The 7,815-nt window shown below is 30.4% G+C and overlaps 1 long non-coding RNA gene across 2 annotated transcripts; it reads right to left on the bottom strand.

Moving 5' to 3' along the window:
* Positions 1-1,847: 1,847 nt before the first annotated feature.
* Positions 1,848-6,977, bottom strand: LOC129233096 (uncharacterized). Of its 2 annotated transcripts, none has more exons than XR_008581425.1 (3): positions 6,938-6,977; positions 5,762-5,840; positions 1,848-2,384 (listed from the first exon to the last, which is right to left on the bottom strand). It is a non-coding gene; the product is annotated as an uncharacterized LOC129233096 (long non-coding RNA). The 2 variants fall into 2 exon arrangements; XR_008581426.1 differs by lacking the exon at positions 6,938-6,977 and adding an exon at positions 6,349-6,475 and having other exon boundaries at positions 1,848-2,374.
* Between the last annotated feature and the right edge of the window lie 838 nt (positions 6,978-7,815).

Raw genomic sequence — 7,815 nt, 5'->3', positions numbered from 1 at the left:
AAGAGTTTTAAATCTAAAAATATTTCCTGTAACCATCTAAAATGCAATATCACTAATTAAAATGGTTTGCTATTTAAAAAAATGCTAATTAAAATTGCATGTTTAAGTTTACGCTGTACAATTTTCTGATTTAAATGTGATTAAGTAAAACATTAAATTAAAAATTTGAAAGAAAAATATGCAAAGGAAAATTTGAAAGCTCAATACTAGAAATAGGTAGATGGTCAAAACAGCTCCCCCCCCCCCCCCAAAAAAAAGAAAGAATACCAAGAACCTTTAAATATTTTAGGGCAGTAGGCACTCTTGGTTAAAATATTAATTTGAATAAAGTTGAAAATTATTACTTTATATTACTATATATTGAGGAGTTGAGGGGGTGTAATTTGAAACATGACTTATTTTCAACTCATATGAATAAGAAACAAATGTATCTATTGTTATTTATTTATTTCTCTGCATCACATCATGCATCTGTTACTTACATTTTGAACAATATTTTCAAATCAAAACAATATTATAAAGAAAAGAAAGTAGACAGTTTCTTAATGAAACAAAGAAAAAAATCATTCCCAGCACCAGTAGAGGACTTGTACTTATTTTCAATGTTTGTGGAAAAGCAATGTTTACATTTAATTTCGACAGAGATTTTAAATACAACTTAGCATGAAGAAAACTCATTCATTCCATACTAACAGTTCAGGTCATTACCACATAAAGATTACAACAAAAGTCTCTAATGTTCAATTTATTTTTTGATGTGGTTACATCTGTAAACTTTATTACAAATATAGAATTTCTAACATTCTTACACACACACAAAAAAAAGAAAAAAAGAGAGAGAGAGAGAGAAAACAGAGACATTTTTCTCAATGAGGCAATTAAAATCAAATTCAGGGTACCAAAACAGAATTTGTAGTTTTTATAGATTTTGGGGCAAACTATTATTGTCAATAACTGCTTAAGTAACAAAATAAGCAAAGATTAATCTTTGTGTTTTCTGAAATGCAACGTAACTTTAAAATATTCACATGTTCAAAATGTGGTTATTATTATCAAATTTTTAAAAATTCTTTACTCCAAAGTATCATTTCCTAAAACTAATAACTATGGACGAAACACAAGTTTAATCAAAAATTTTAGTCGTTTATAAGCATAGAAAAATAAAGAAAATAAATTTTGTTATAGGCTTTACTCCCATCTACTCAATTAGGGAGTTTCGATTAGACAGGGCAAAATATACTGATGCTTGTAATTTATTTTCTTTTATACTATTTGTGAAGTGAATGTTTGTGAAAAAAAAAAAAAAAAAAAACCCTTGATTGAAATAAATTGAATTTTTGTTCAGATTTTTTCATATAGATTGCAATTCCATTCATTACCCTGTAGCATGGATGGATGAATATGACCTATATTCCAACATGCTGAAAAATGCTTCCAGAATTTAGTCAGAAACAGAGAAGGTGCATTGACAGTCGGAAGTGGACCAAGATAACAGTTGCTACCTATCCTTTCCAAAATTGGAGTTATTTGCAGTTATTCAAATCATGTCCTGTAGTTTAAGTGGGGAGAAAAATCTCTTCTTGAGAGGGGGGGGGATTTCTGGATAACTACACAAAGAGAATAAGCATCAATGAACTGTTCATTTAATGCTGAAATAAACAAACCTAAATATATCTTTCATAATTTTATGTATACCTGAATTTTTTAGCCTTGCATTGAATACCGAAAAATTTATTAAAAATCTAAATTGAAAACAATATTTTTACTTGACAAACAAGCATAAACCTTAACGCATTTGTTTTACAAAACAAACTCAAAACTCTAAATTTAGAGACTCAAAACAGAATTCCAGCTATTTCTCAATTTCTGTTGCAAAATTATTGTTTGTTTTACCTCTTTACATTTCAATATTATTATACAAATGAATGATAATAAATATGATAATAAGCGTGACAAATCAGAAATACAGCACTGTTTGTATGAAGAAGATCAAAATTTCATTTAATTACACTATTCAGCATTTAAACACAGAATTTTTGTTGGTTTGCATGTCATTGCTGAAAGTCCAAAGACCATTTTAGCAACAAATTTCCTGAAGTCATCAGCATAATAAGAAGCATAACAAACATGAATGGCATATTACGTATGGAAGTTCATTATTTTTTTTAAACAACTTCATTTGTTTTGATAAAGCTGTCATGCTAAGAAAACTTGGAAAATGATTTCTGGACATCCTTGTAAACTAAATATTGGAGATCATTCTATTATACAATTCTTTAAGCGAACAGTACAATACTATCATGAGTTTTCTAGAACATCTGCATCAGGGCTATAGTTCAGCTAGTAGTTGAGCTTTCTTCAAGTTGCAGAATATCTGGAAGAAACTTAAAAAACATTAAGGGCAAATAAATATAAAAGCAGAAGTAAAACTCTTCAAATGTGCTAAATCATCAATACGGCTGAACACAAATTGGCAGGAATGTTTTTTTAAACTAGTTCATAAAATTATAACTGTAAAATAAATAAACACACTTTAATTGAAATAGAGCTGTATTTCAACTACTTTGCATTAAGTGTGTTGTAAAATTTAATTTCAAATAACAGGGTGTGTTTTAAAAACACTTGAAAAAGTAAAACACATATTACAGGGGAATATTTTACATAATTCATCAGTCTCTTTTGACTAGCATAGATTGTTTTTCATTTAATTATGTATATAAAATTATGTACATATTTGTTACTGTGCATCATCTTTGCCTTTAAAAAGAGAAATCAGTTTATGATGACTAAAATAAGTAATGAACGTTCTTGATTCTAAATTTTTTAGGAAACGTGAGAAAACTTGCTTGTTTTTTCTGCACCTCACTTAGGAATATTCACAACAAAATTGTAGAGGGAGGTGGGGCACGTTGGACAAAGGGACATGTTGTACGGGTTCCAATTATTTGAATAATATTAATGTTTTTATTTTATTTTTTGATCAACAAATAGCTCCTATGGTCCTACAAATCCTATAATGAAATCACATGGTACAGTTATATTGAACAAATTTTATTCCAGAAAGTGTTATTTTAGCAGTCCTGAGTACTTTTCAGAAAACTATGAATTAATTTTTTTAATGGTTTTCGTCAAGATTGCGGGGGGGAAAAATTGAACTCCGGTCTTAAACTTTTACCTGAATGCCACTACCTCATCAAAGCACTTACTTGTGATTGTGATTGAAAAAATGTGAGTGCATACTAAAGAAATTAATTATAAACTGTTTTTGTTTGTTTTTAATATATAAATTTAAGTGAAGTAAAAATATAGAGAATGCAATATACTGATGCTTGAATTTAAATTCTTTAAAATAAAGCCACATTTTTTAGTAAATTCATTTATCTATACCTGATATTTCAGCTGGCCACATGAATCAGTTTTAAAAGCCACCACTGTTTTAGAGCATTTGAATTCCCCTTTATTTCAATGTTCTATTTCCTGACAAAAGTATTGATTTTCTAAAGACTTCAACAAATTAAGATAAGCTCTGATAAATTGAATATTTATTTATTTATATATTTATTTTTATGAGTGGTTGAAATGAACTCGGATGCAATTGAATTACTTTTTGAGTGGGTGAGGCAAAATAATGAACATGTAATAAATGAATATAAATAATGAAAGAAAAATTACTTTTAAAGTTGATGCATTATAATAATAATATAAGAAAATAAATAACTCTGATTTAAGGAAGCAGTTACTAAACACTTTACTTTGCATTGGTTGAAAACATCAGATGAATATCAAAATATCCAATATACAGTCGACTCCCGCTACAAAGCGATCCGACTTACGCGAAATGACTATAACGCGATTTTTTCAACAGTAAAGAATTTTTGAGCTAGCGCGAATTCCTTGCCCGCAACATGAAAATTTTCGGAAAGGAACCGCGGTGAGTAAGTTCATTTGGTGAACGGACCTTCATCCCTTTAGAATCACTGAGATCAGAAGTACCCACACTGTACTAGTCTTTTATCGCTTATATAAATAACTACTTCTCATTTTCCATTTTTTTTTTCATTCTAAATGCGAAATTTAACGCAATATAACGACACCTAGGAGTGCTGCTTTATCTAAAGTTGGTGAAAATAGAAAGAAAAGAGAACGTTTCTGACAATTAAAGAAAAGGTAAAGCTTCTTGAAAAGCTGAAGCTGAACCAAAAAATGCTTCGAAGGGTAGCACAACAATTAGGTATGACGGTATGAATGAATCTTCCATACGTAAAATTAAAGGTCAAGAAAAGGAAATCCATAAAAGTTCACCGAGTAATAGTATCCAAGCAAAATGCAAAAATTATGAAACTGGAAGCTGTTTTTTATTGTAAATTAAAGAAACCAGGAAGAGGGGTAATGCCATAGATGGAAACTTTATAAAAGAACCAATGAAGGAACTGTATTTAAAAATGTATTAGAATAATTGCAGTATAAATCATCACTTTTTTTAAGTTACAAATATCATTACTGAATCAACTGTACGGTACAACTATAGGGCATTTGTTCTCCTTACTACATGCCATACGTACAGTACTGGTTTATTTTATGTCTTTCTTTCCCATTGATCATTGTTTTTGTGCATCATAGCAGTATTTCATGTTGAATAAAACGGCTTTTTTTTAAATACAAATAAAAATTTAGTTCCTTATGTAAGAAACAGTAAGGTATGGTTAAGAAAAGGTTTTTAACTGTTTAAGGTTGTGTTTACACGTGTCTAAAATGATTGGTTATGTTTATAAAAGTTCTTACACATACCTTTTTCCACAACGCGAAATTTCGACTTACGCGAGGTGTCTTGGAACGGATCCCTCGCGTAAGTCGGGACTCGACTGTATATCAAAATATCGGATATTTTCGAACCCTGATCTTTACAGATAATCTCAAAACCCCACGATGAGTCTTTATTTTAAAATGCAATTATACACTAATTAAAATTCAACTCCACATTAATTGAGAAAGGATTATTTAAAAATCATTTTCCCACCAAATATCGAAATTTTTATGAACTTGATGTAGGGTGAGAGCTACATGTACTTTATTTTTCTGCTGATCTAGAAGAGTAGAATTCTTCTAAAGTTTGATTCCAAGAAACAGGTTGTGTCATAATGACACACGATAGACGTGAAACATTTTAACTATTCATCAAACACTTTCGAACAGATTGTGTTTCTTATTCATATTTTTTACATAAAATTATATACATGTGTCCACTGATAATGATCATCTTCTTCCTTCTTAAGAAGAGAAATGATCTGTTTACGACAAATGTACATATTGATCTCCGTGCTGCCTGAACGAAGTACATGCAACCGTTTAAAATGAGAAAGGAAGCGAGAAGAGTGTAATGTCTCACTTTTCTCCCATACTTGAAGGCAAGCAAGCCACTGCTTTCCTTCTAACCGACATTGCTTATCCCCACCACTTTTCGTCACACAAAAAGATTGGATCATAACTTCAAAGCCCTTGCATAAAAAGTTTCACTTAAAAAATCTTTGATTCAGCATTTTATCATAAAAGTATTGATATTTCAACATGCAAAACTTTAAATGTACCTAATTTCTGACAAACAAGAGCTGTGGCTGGGAGGACTTTTACAATCTCAAAAGCCCATGATAACGGTCCTGATCTCAAAGGTAATTCAACCCTTGTTAAAACTTAATTATGTATCAATCATGGCCATAATTATTTAAAAATCATTTTCTCAATAAAAATAGAAATTTTTACTAACCTGAAGCGGGGTGATAGCATGCACTTTATTCTTCAGGTGATAAAGAAAGAGTAGCATGTAAAGGAAATAACAAGGCAACCTAAAAATTAGTAACCCTAATTAGAGCATAATAAAAAGTACCAACACACTACTTGAAACGAACTTAGAACCTCTCAGTTTTCTGTTTATGATGGAACACACAGAGAGTGACATGCTTGTTGAATAAAAAAGAGTAAATTACCAAAATAACCAAAACTGCCTACAATTCATTAAATTTTTAATAAAATAGTACATTTTAAATTGGCTCGCTCAACCTAAAAAATCGATAAAAACTGCTGTGTGTCAAGCAAGTGTTCTACTTCATATCCACCTCAAACGCTTTTGCAAATCATGTGGTGACATTAATTTCATAATTGAATTGACATTTTTTTTTACAATTTTTAACTAATAAATATTTGGCAGAAAATGATAACAAATCGTTTTTCCTTAAATCTAAATGTTTTTACAAGATACTGCCAGCAAGCATTGAAAGTTCTATAATTTATAAGCATTTTATTTCCTCTGCATCTCCTTTCAAAAAACAAAAATTTGACACTGTAAATACTTACGTTGCATAAAGAGAAGATTTAACTTGGAGTTTTATAGCTTGAAGGAATATTAAAAACGATACATAAGTCAATTTTTGTCAATGATCGGCAAAAATAAAAGCCCTAACATTAAAACATAAGTTAAAATGGGTTTTAATATCAAGTCACATTTATTTAAAAAAAAAAAAAAAAAAATTCTGCAACATACAGCATTTATAATACAAATCACATGTTAAGACATCCTCACGTACATCACAAGTGTGTGTTTTGTTTACTTCCACTCGTCGCCAAGCACGAAATTGATCGCGCCAAACCGAATACAGAGATCTATTGTTAAAAAAATTTAATTTACACAATTTAAACTTTTGCCTTGTCTTAAAGTGTTGTTTTTCAATAACGTTGTGATTGGAATAATCGATTTAACAGGAAAACTAACTATAAAAGACCCAAATAAAGTGTCAGAAGGGAATTTTAGCACACCGGAACACATGTTCTTGATATAATTACGCATTAGGTAAAGAAATAGGAATGGACTCACTCAAGTAAAGCTACATACGTATAATTTGAACATTATAGAACAGTAATATGAGCATTAAAATCTTGGACTCACCTTTAATTTTCCAGATTCTGGGTTTTTCCACAGCACTGTCATACGCTCCATGTTAATCCTACGGGAGAAGAAGAAACACTGCCTCAGGCGGTCTTCGACCAATAGGAAAATGATACCGCGTTGTCGCAACTCTGAAAACTACGTTTTCATATAGGGACTCTAGCTGGCGTGACGTCTACCGTTTAACCGGAAATGAAGTGTATGCGTGTGACGTCACTCCCTTATATGCCAGCTCTACTTTACCATGTTAATCCTACGAGGATGCTGAGTGAGGTATAATATTTGGGAAATTAGGAAAGGTTTTATCTATTTCTTCGGTTTCAAAAGCACTTATTTCAATACCAGGTAAGTCGAAGCATCAAATGCAATCAGTCTTATGTTCATTTTAAATACAGATTTTATTTGAGAGATAGATAAAGTTTTGTTTACGTTCGCGTAGTGAACCATTTAGCCACCATTCTGCAAGTCGTGTTATTATATAGTCGTACATTTTCCTTCCATCGAAAACTACTTGAATTGATGAAACTATTTTCATATTAGATGAGTAAAAGTCACCAAAAAATCCGTATTTCATGAAATTTTTTGGTTTTTTCTTCGATTTTTCAGAATAACATAAATGTTTGTTTACATTCGTTGAGGTGAAGTGTTGTTGTTAATTTTGCCTCTTGTTAAAAAAATTCTGCTTATTTCAACTCAGTTATGAAGCTTTTTATGACATTTTATAGTCTGTTAAAGCATTATATGCAAGACGTATATCATAAAATTTTGTTTATAATCACTGAATGAACCACCCTTTTCTACGTTGCGCATTACTCTAAACAAATGCGTTACACATTTTTCTCTCATTAAAAACAAGTTACATTGAAATTAAATGAGTT

This window comes from Uloborus diversus, unplaced genomic scaffold (assembly GCF_026930045.1).
Source record: "Uloborus diversus isolate 005 unplaced genomic scaffold, Udiv.v.3.1 scaffold_165, whole genome shotgun sequence".
NCBI lineage: Eukaryota > Metazoa > Arthropoda > Arachnida > Araneae > Uloboridae > Uloborus > Uloborus diversus.
This window is presented reverse-complemented; position numbering and strand designations above follow the sequence as displayed.